Source organism: Acipenser ruthenus, chromosome 9 (assembly GCF_902713425.1).
Source record: "Acipenser ruthenus chromosome 9, fAciRut3.2 maternal haplotype, whole genome shotgun sequence".
Taxonomy (NCBI): Eukaryota; Metazoa; Chordata; class Actinopteri; order Acipenseriformes; family Acipenseridae; genus Acipenser; species Acipenser ruthenus.
In genome coordinates, this window is record NC_081197.1 from 19,194,907 (window position 1) to 19,204,680 (window position 9,774).

Consider the following 9,774-nt stretch of genomic DNA (forward strand, 5'->3'; position numbering starts at 1 on the left):
CTGCTCCTGGTGGTGGTGGAGGCAGAGGCAGCTCCTGCTCCTCTGCTCCTAGTGGAGGAAGCGGTGGAGGTGGCGGAGGCAGAGGCAGCTCCTCTGCTCCTGGCGGCGCTGGCTCCCTCCGCTGTGGCGGCTGGGCTGGTGCGCGCCGTGCTGCCTTCAGCAGCATGAATAGAGGCTGCTGGGGGACACCAGCCTCCTGCCCCTCTCCCCCCCAAAAATTTCCAGGGGGTTGGGCCTGTAACCCCTCCCCTTCCGGCTCTTGGGGCTGAACCAGCAGGCATTTTCCCTCTGCTGGTGGCTTGGGTCCCAGAGCTGTGGAAGCCCCAACTTGCCTCCCTTTGGGCTGTGGACGCACTGACTCCTCCCTTTTGGGCTGTGGACGCACCGACTCCTCCCTTTTGGGCTGTGGACGCACCGACTCCTCCCTTTTGGGCTGTGGACGCACCGACTCCCCCCTCTTGGGCTGTGGACGTTCGGGCTCCCCCCACTCAGGCGTAGGATGTTCGGGCTCCTCCCACTCAGGCGTAGGACGTTCGGGCTCCTCCCACTCAGGCGTAGGACGTTCGGGCTCCTCCCACTCAGGCGTAGGATGTTCGGGCTCCTCCCACTCAGGCGTAGGACATTCAGGCTCCTTCCGCTTGGGCACTGGCGAGCTGGCATAGGGGCATCCTGACCAGTCATGTCCCCCTTCCTCACATCGCCCGCACCAGCTCGGTGGCACCTCGGAGCAGTCCCTCCAGCGGTGATCCACCTCTCCGCACCAGGTGCACCAGGGGAACAGGTTCTCTGGCTCCTCTGGCCGCTGTTGCAGTTGTGGTTGGGGCGGTGGGAGCAGCAGTCTACCTCCCCCTGCTGGTGGTGGAGACTGAGGCGACCCCTGCTCCTCCCTCTCCTGATGGACAGGGCAGTGGGCCACGAAGTGCTCACCTCCGCAGATGGGGCATCGTTGGGGTAGCTGTCCGAGGGGGTACCAGGGGCAGTTGGTGCGGGAATGCCCAGGCTCAGCACAGCAGTAACACCCGGGCTGCTGTTCCTCCTCCTCCTCACCTTGGAAGGGGCAGATCGCCACCGTGTGTCCTTGGACCCCACAGGCCATGCACCAGCCTTGGTCCTCGAGGCCCCCGAGGAGGTCCTCCAGGTCCCGGCAGCCGTCTCTCCAGCCTTCCATTTTCCCCTCGGGGTGCACCAACCAGTCCCATATTTCTCGGGACGGTGGGGAACCCGGTGGCAGTGGGGTGGCTACTGCTGGTTGGGGTGACCGCTGCTTCTGCTGCTTCCTGCAGCTCTTTCTCCCCATCCCTCTTCTTGCTCTTACTTTTTTTTTTTTTTTGTAATCCAGACCCCTCCTGGTCTGACGCTTGGAGGCGCGGCTATCCCACGAAGACACCACGTGTCACAAAGACGGCCAGAGTGGGTGGCGTCAGACCGGAAGCAGGAAGGAATTCAAACACAGACAGACGGTGATGGTGATGAGCTGAGTGCAATGGCTGCACTCAGCGTTTATTAACAAAATAAAAGGTTTCAAACAGCACAAAAACAGGACACGGCACTTGACGCCAAAATAAACAGACATACAAAACGACTAAACACTAAACAGACGGTGCAGGACAGACAGACGAACAAACACGGTGAGTGAAAACACGTTAACTATTACTCTTATTCTAACAATTACTACCTCCGTCTCCAATCCCGTTCTCCACTCACCGAACACCCCACCCTGACTGACTAAAAATGTGCCTATTTATACTGTTGTGCTGGGATTCAATTACTAATTAATTATTCACTTGAATCCCAGCACGTGAATTAATTCTGTGCAACCCCGTGCTCACATATTACATTTAACCAGCACGTGAAGTGATTTGTGCCCTCCTCGTGCCTACATACAAATCTACACTTTTTAAATATACGTGAAACACAGACCCGTTTATATCCCGTGTACCAATCTATACACCAACATTAACATACGCACGCATACATACACAAAACACACAAATGCACACAGGGGCGGGGCACTTTGCCACAAACGCATACAGTTACTAACATTTATAATGACAGTCCTCACATAATCCATAATCTTAATGTTGACTTAAGTTGTAAAGCATAAAGTACTTCTGTTGCAGGAACATTTTAGAACCCTTGCTGCACAGATGCAACAGAAGACATGAGAATCAGGTGTCTTGTTGTGGAGAGGAGTTAATGTGAAATGAAAATTAAATGATTTGACATAAAGTTAGCTTAAATTGCTAAGGGAGGGATCTCCAGCAGTATAATGGAATACAACTATCACCCGTATTAAAAAAATAAATGTGAACAAACAAGTGAAATATAACAGTTTAAGAAATAAAGCATTTTTCCAACAAACCACCACCAATATGAGACCAAAATGTACTTGTATTTATGCTATACAATCAATTATCCTGTAGATAATGTCTTGCAAATTCTTGCAAGTGTTTAAATTTAAGCAGTGATTGATTATTTCTAGCTTGAGAAATATTTAATAATCTATTAAAAAGATGGAGTAATAGCAAATAGCGAGGCAAATAACTTGTGTGTGTGTTAGGTGTAGACAACGTAATATATAAACTGCTTGGGTATGTGTAAATTGGTAGATGCACTGTATTTTGGGACATGTTTCAGGAACCAGAGTTAAGTATGGACGACAAGTGTTCCCCATACCACAGGCTGTGAACCTCCTACCCAGAGAACTTCCAAATTACAAAGCAACACAGACTACTTTCACACATGTCTTCAAATAAAAGACCATATACTGTAATTTCAGTTAATATCCTTTTAAATACCAACCTGTTAGTTGGATTTGTTTTGTTATTTTACAGCCGTTTTCTGCCCTAAAATCACTCATGACAGATTAAATCTACTACTGTTTTCTTAGTTTTCTTACAGTTAAATTCCATTTAGATGATAAGCTGTAATTTGAAATCGAGGGAGAACTATCCCTTAGTATAATAAAGACCCTGCAACAAGAGATATGACTGAGTGTTCACTCTGTGCAAAGAACACATCGTTCTTCACAGACAACCAGAGGCATTTTCTGAAGCAATAATATCAAAATCATTCTCTCTATCTGGTAATCCTGTTTTTTTCAAAACCCATCTTCAGGCATTTTAGAACATTGTATTCCCATAAGCAATGAGGTGGTTCTGCACGTAAAGAACAACCTTTTAAAATGTATTTATAAGGAAGCTGGTAAATCTAAAAGGTACAGCCTATCACATCATACAAATATGTATGTAAGCCAAAATACTTGCAATCGGCATAATCAATACACTAATAAAATCACCAAGCTTGACAGACTATATTTTTCCACCTCAGTAAAACCTTTCACAAAATCACTAAAGCATGTGACCTTAACTCAATACTTTCAATGCTGAGATTTCAATTACTTCTGTTTGTGCACAAAGCTTTACAAGGTATGCATTCAAACACAAATCTTCTGATTTTGAAAGAATAATTTGAACATGCCTCAGGATGAAATGAAAAAATAAACCAACCTAGCAGACTGTAATTGCACTTTGTAGTAGTATATTGTGAGATACTTCCTGTTGATATAAAGTAAAAGGTCATGTGGGGATTGTTAACTTCTGAGAAGGATAGCCAGTATAGTTCATTGGCTTTCAGGACAGGAAGTTACAAAGTGTGAAATGTTAGTAATTTCTTGAAGTTCTTCCATGTTTTCTAACCTTGCTCCAACAAAACAGTTGAAATATAAATGATGGCAAAACATTTATAAAAAAAAAACTATATACAAAAAAATATAGTTTTACCAAAATACTGAAACTTAGTAATTTGGAAAAATAGTTTTTCATTTGATAAAATACTTACAACTCACGTTCATATTTCAAAGACTTTTATAAACCGACACAAAACTACATTGCACACAGTAAATAACAATGTACTTTTTTCTATCGTCCAATTTATATTAAATCCAATGAGGACACAACAAAGAAGAAAAAAAAAAAACATATGACATTACAGGTCTGATTATACAAAATATAGATTCAATGTTTGAATGTCAAACATATATTTAGTTTGAAACACATTTAGTTGTAATAATAAATAAATAAATAAACAAATGACACACAGTACAACTCCATTTTCTACAACCCTGCAGAAAAATGACCTGGAAGAAATGTTAAATTTTAGCATAGCTTGAGATTTGTAGTTCAAGGTAGCCACAAAGGTACACTGAAAACAGAAGCCTAGATATTACAGTTGTAGGCTATGACATCCACAACCAATATGTTAGCCCTCCCTGCAGGTTGTGTGTCCACATAAGTGACACACTCCCCCATATGCTACATTAGCTGGATATACCACTGCATACAACATGGAACACTTGAGACATTTACACTGTGGGTATGCAGGAGCTTTGATTCATCTGCAAAGTAGTACAGACACAAACCAGAAACTGAGGTACTTATACAGATTAAAGTAGTCAGTTACGGACATAAAAAAATAACCACTTAGGATATTTTGATATCAGAATTAAAGCAAGCCATGTATGTATTGATGTTTAGCTCCAGGAGAAATGTTTGAGAATAGCATCTTAAACAAGTATGTTAGTGTGGCATACTTCCTCCCCAAACTACAGCTTTCAGTCACATGAAAAAGTAGATGACCAAGGCATACATCCATTATTAGAACAAATGTAAGTAGCCTAGATCACCTTAACATGCGTCCACTATTTCAACACAGATTTGATGTGCAGGCAAATGCCTCCATATACCCCCAGATTATGATTACACGCAACTTCTGAAAAAGAATGTCCTTAGCAAATTTTTGTATAAACAGTTCTCTATATATATTTATGAACATGTAGCCACCTCCACTCCACATATACAGCAGGTGATAACAGCCATTTGTCTTAAGAAGTCACAGATATTTAGTCCCATTGGTGACAATGCATGTTTCTCTGTATATCTGATTTGAAGGCACAATTTAAAAAAAAAAAACATCAACTCATGAACTATTTAACCCTCCTATTATGGGATTCCATTTACCTTCAATTACTTTTCCTAAGTTGGGGTCACACACACACTTATAAACAGAAAATCAGAAGCTTTTTAGAACTGTTCTTGTATACAAACATAATGGCTGGGTTCAATGTGATCCAATGTAGCTTTGTATGCAAGAAAGCAAAATACGTTCACTTGATCTTTTATATGTAACATGGGCAGCATCTCCATGTATGAATCAAGGTAAGCCATCAAATGTCAATGTCATCAAAATGGTTTCTGGGCCTACTACATATGCTGTTACTCACATTCATGATATAGCATCAGCATTTGATCTTTTCATACCATCAGCAATCAAAACAATTAGAATAGAAATGACCAACTGGAAGGCAGGCATGTACTGCACTTGGTGCAAAGTGGAAATAACTTGATCATGTTGATATGCATGCATACATTGGGTTACTTTTGCTAGATGGAGTGTACAGATCCAAAGGGGAAGCAACAGCTAGTTTGTGGAATACAGGGACTGGTAGTTGCTCTATTGTCAGCCACTATGTCACTGAAAACATTTCACATCATTCTGTCCTGCATTTACAAAGAAACTTGAGAGTACATACCGTTCATCCTGGACAGAAATGTTCTTCAAATAACAAATAACTAAAAATGATGTGTTGTTTTGTCACAAATACTGTATATACAACACTTTGGGTCAATTGCAACATACCACTTAAACCGGTTTAAACCTCAGAACGGGTCTTAAAAAAGGCCAGTATATGAGCACAATTGCAACTTATCAATTTAGACCACAAGGTGTCCAAAAGATTTTTCAACTTCAACGTACCAGCAATGGCTTAATTTAAGCCCATTTTACGGTCTCTTTTCTAACTTTGAAGGCCAGGACAGTATAGCCATCAGAAAGATATTTACCAATATACAAATATATTACAACTTCAGGTAAGATGTTCATAAAACATATTCATATGCCATTTTTATTTAATGTAAAAAATGTGGTTTATTTAACAAAATAAGTACAATTCTATAGGGCTAAAACGTCCTGATATAATTGATTTTTTTTTATTTTTATCAATTCACATTTTTGTACATTTTTGTACATACTTTTATTATAATAACTGGGAATTATCAATATATGTGTAATATCGAAAACTGAGCAGGGCTCTATTTAGATAACATATTATCAAATATGTTCCGTGCAGTGTAGTTAACTCTATTTAGGACTATTTGGTTAGTTAGAATTATTTGCCTAAATTTTTTAATCATTTACTACTTTTGATGAAAACTTTTGATGAAAATATGATAGGCCTACTCAGGGCTGACGTAACCATATAAGCAGAACTGGCGGCCGCCTAGGGCGGCAAATTGAAGGGGGCTGCAAAAACGGTACATAATTACATGTTATACTTCACATTTATTTGTTCAACAACTTAGAACACTGTTTCTTGTTCTGCAAAACTTATTGATGACGTTACGGAACCATATCATGATCAGTGGTGTAGTCTAAATCTGGAAGTACGGGAACACTGGGGGGTGGGGGGGGGGTGATCATGCCGATGCGGTGTCAAATCTGGTCTCCCCTGGGAACAGGCTCGTGGTTGTTGAGCCCGTTGCTAAGCTAAGGGGGGGACGAGCCACGAGCGGGAGAATGCATGTATATTCGACTGGAGTGAGGCTGTGAGGGACAGAGTTAAAGGCTCAAAGAGAATGCCTATCTGTGAAGCGGTGGAACAGCCTAGAGTGAGTTGGAAGAACAGAGGACGAGAGCGAGTGAGAGTGTTGGAGGAAAGAAAGAGAAGAGGAAGAGCAGAGAGAGTGAGGGAGTTATTTTTATTTACTGATTTGGCGTGAACTCCGGCCCAAACAGGGATTCGCTGTTATTTTATTTAGTACAGTAATTAAAAGCAGCAAATTTGGAATCCCATCTGGTCTCCTTGTCTTGTTTCACTTCCAATGCAGCGGTTCATTACTATATATATATATATATATATATATATATATATATATATATATATAGATATATAGATATATATATATATATATATATATATATATATATATATATATATATATATATATATATATAAATTTAAAAAAAGAGTGAAAAGGAAGGGCAGCAAAATTTCATTGCCTAGGACGGCAAAAATCCTTGCGCTGGCCCTGGTTCTACTGCATTTAACACTTGCTGAAACAACATATTCTTCAAAAGACTTCAGCACCACAAGCCTATGGACAGCATCCATGTGGTATCAACTCTCTAGACAGCCCTTTGAAAGAATACAATAGGAGACTATCTCAGTTGAAAGGTCTGATCCATGCAGCATGTCGCATACTAAAATATACAGCTGCTGTGCTTGATACACCACACGTGTAACGACAAGTGTTATTTTCTATATGTTTATTGTTATCACACTAAGTAACCACCAGCTATTTAGTGCAATCACTTACTGTAAATTTGAACCCGATCCAAAACTACGGTATTTCCACCCACCACATCATAAAATGATCATTACCTTTCATAAACATCGATGTATATTATTTCATATCGTACTGCACACAACTGTACACAGCAATGATTCATAGGAAAAATAGTTTTTATCTGTGCTTTAATTGTAACCCATTTACAAACATAACAACTTTTAATACGCAGCATACCTTACGACGCAGTAAATCATACTAGTTTGCTTGAATCAAGTATCTAACATCAAGGATCTGTATATTTCTGTTTATACAACATAGCAGTATGAATTTGAACTGTATATATATATATATATATATATACTGCAGGTTTAGTTCTAAAAACAATTAATCCCTATTAATTACTTTACAATATTTTAGACCGATTCGAAAATGTAATAGTACCTTGCAGAACTGAAAAATAATATTGGTCAGTTCCTGACATTAGACTAACCATATTGATACCGAATCTTCCCAGAGCCCCTGTGGTATGTGTAGATCATAGTTCTGTAACATATACAGGCAAGATAAAATGATGCAACCCACCCCACTCCCTATTAATTAAAAAAGGGGAAAAAAGAAAAAAAATCGCCTTTGGGTGTTTTGCACACTGGTTGGCATGTACGCCAGACCTTCAATGGCTAAAAAAAAGTAGCTACATTTGCCTCATTAAACAACGCTTATTTTAATAAACAGCTCATATTTTGCTTGCACATCTGCCATTGTGCGGAGTAGACCTCAGTAGATGAGATGGATAGGGTTTCCAGTGTGTAACTATACCACAGGCAGACTGGGTCCAGTCTCTATCGGGAGGAATGAGATGATCCCAAATGAGTTATTCTTCATAAATAATGCAAAACTTCTGGTTCTCCGCAACATTTGACAGCAAATGCGACCAACAAATGATTTACAAACGAGACTACACAACACCAAATAACACATTTCGTCTGGCAAAAAAAGCAAGCAGAACTTAAAACAACTCATTATTTAAAGAAATAAATACTGACTAACAGAAAACACATATATTTTAAGTGCTCACATTCACGACAAAGGTCATACTGAAGAGTTATGGCAAGCGTCGGCGTCTTTATTGAACTTCACATAAATTAATTTTGACTCGTTTCAAAACGTAAAACTACACTTGTCTTCTGTGGTGCATTATAATTCCCTTTTTCCATAGTCGGTTCCGCGTATATAATAGACAATGACTGTACACAGGTTTTAAGAAAAAAATATGTTTTTTTTTTCTTCAGTAACTGGATTGTCTGTCGTGTTAATATACAGCTTTAAGAAAATGTAACTACTTGCGCAAGTAAGCATCTCTACAGACCAGGACTCGACTTAATTCACACTTGAATGCCGCTTCCAGGTATGCTAACACATTTCAATGTGTCTGCTTTACTCAGAATCAAACTTCACAAACCCACACATACAGACAATTTAAATAAACAGTTGTCTTAAACATGTTCAAGATTTTAAATAAAACTTAAGATTTTAAGTAAACTTACCCACTGCCCTTAATGTATTTAGAAAGAGGATATCAGTTCCATGACCAGATCTATACAACTTTCCTATATCGTATAATTCTGGGTGAAAGCAAAACAGATGTAAGAGTTTTAGCTCTGCTGGCAAAATACGCAAAGATGTTTGTTCGTCCTTCAATATCTGGGTCCTGGTAAAAACCTAATCCGTCTGATGCGAATCCTTAACCGTTATCTGAATTACTATTAATGCGCAAGGCAAGCAGCATCGCATACAAATAATTCCTTGTGCTCTTGCAGCTACCTCCAGGTTTCCTCTGGGTCCTAATGCTTTTCAAATGGCTTGCTACTGCATAAATCCCTTGGGGTGTTCTGGACTGCCAATTTAGAGAAGACTGCTTTGATTCACTAATCAAACTATATAATGAAAAAAAAAATTAACCGGAATGTATCTTTGAAAATAAAAATAAAAAATCTTCGTAAAACTACAAACCAAATATAATATTGAATATGCAGAGGGCATTCAAATATGCTTTAAAATTATCAACACAATGAAAACACAATAGAGAACTACCTTATTACCTACACATAGAATCACTGTATACATTATATATCATAGAATAAATATAATACTCACTTTTCTAACCAAAAGAGGGCTATTACATTTTTGTCTGTAGCATATGAAATGAAACAGAAAAAATATATAGAACATTATAAAAAAAACAACAAACAACTCCTCACAGCAGGGATTATGAGAATAATATGAAAAAGAAAACTTGACTAAAATTATCATCACACAGTGGCAATTCAATAGTTTTTTTTTTGGCTAGCTTTGGAAATCCCTTTTTCAA

The 9,774-nt window shown here is 39.3% G+C and overlaps 1 protein-coding gene across 3 annotated transcripts in view; it reads right to left on the reverse strand.

Moving 5' to 3' along the window:
- The window catches only part of LOC117405462 (roundabout homolog 1-like), a 440,349-nt gene extending 431,205 nt beyond the window's left edge, over window positions 1–9,144 (reverse strand). For all 3 annotated transcript variants that reach the window (XM_059031316.1, XM_059031315.1, XM_059031313.1), the window contains exon 1: window positions 8,951–9,144. The gene's annotated coding sequence lies outside the window, so the exon portion shown is untranslated. The remainder of the gene's footprint in view (window positions 1–8,950) is intronic.
- Between the last annotated feature and the right edge of the window lie 630 nt (window positions 9,145–9,774).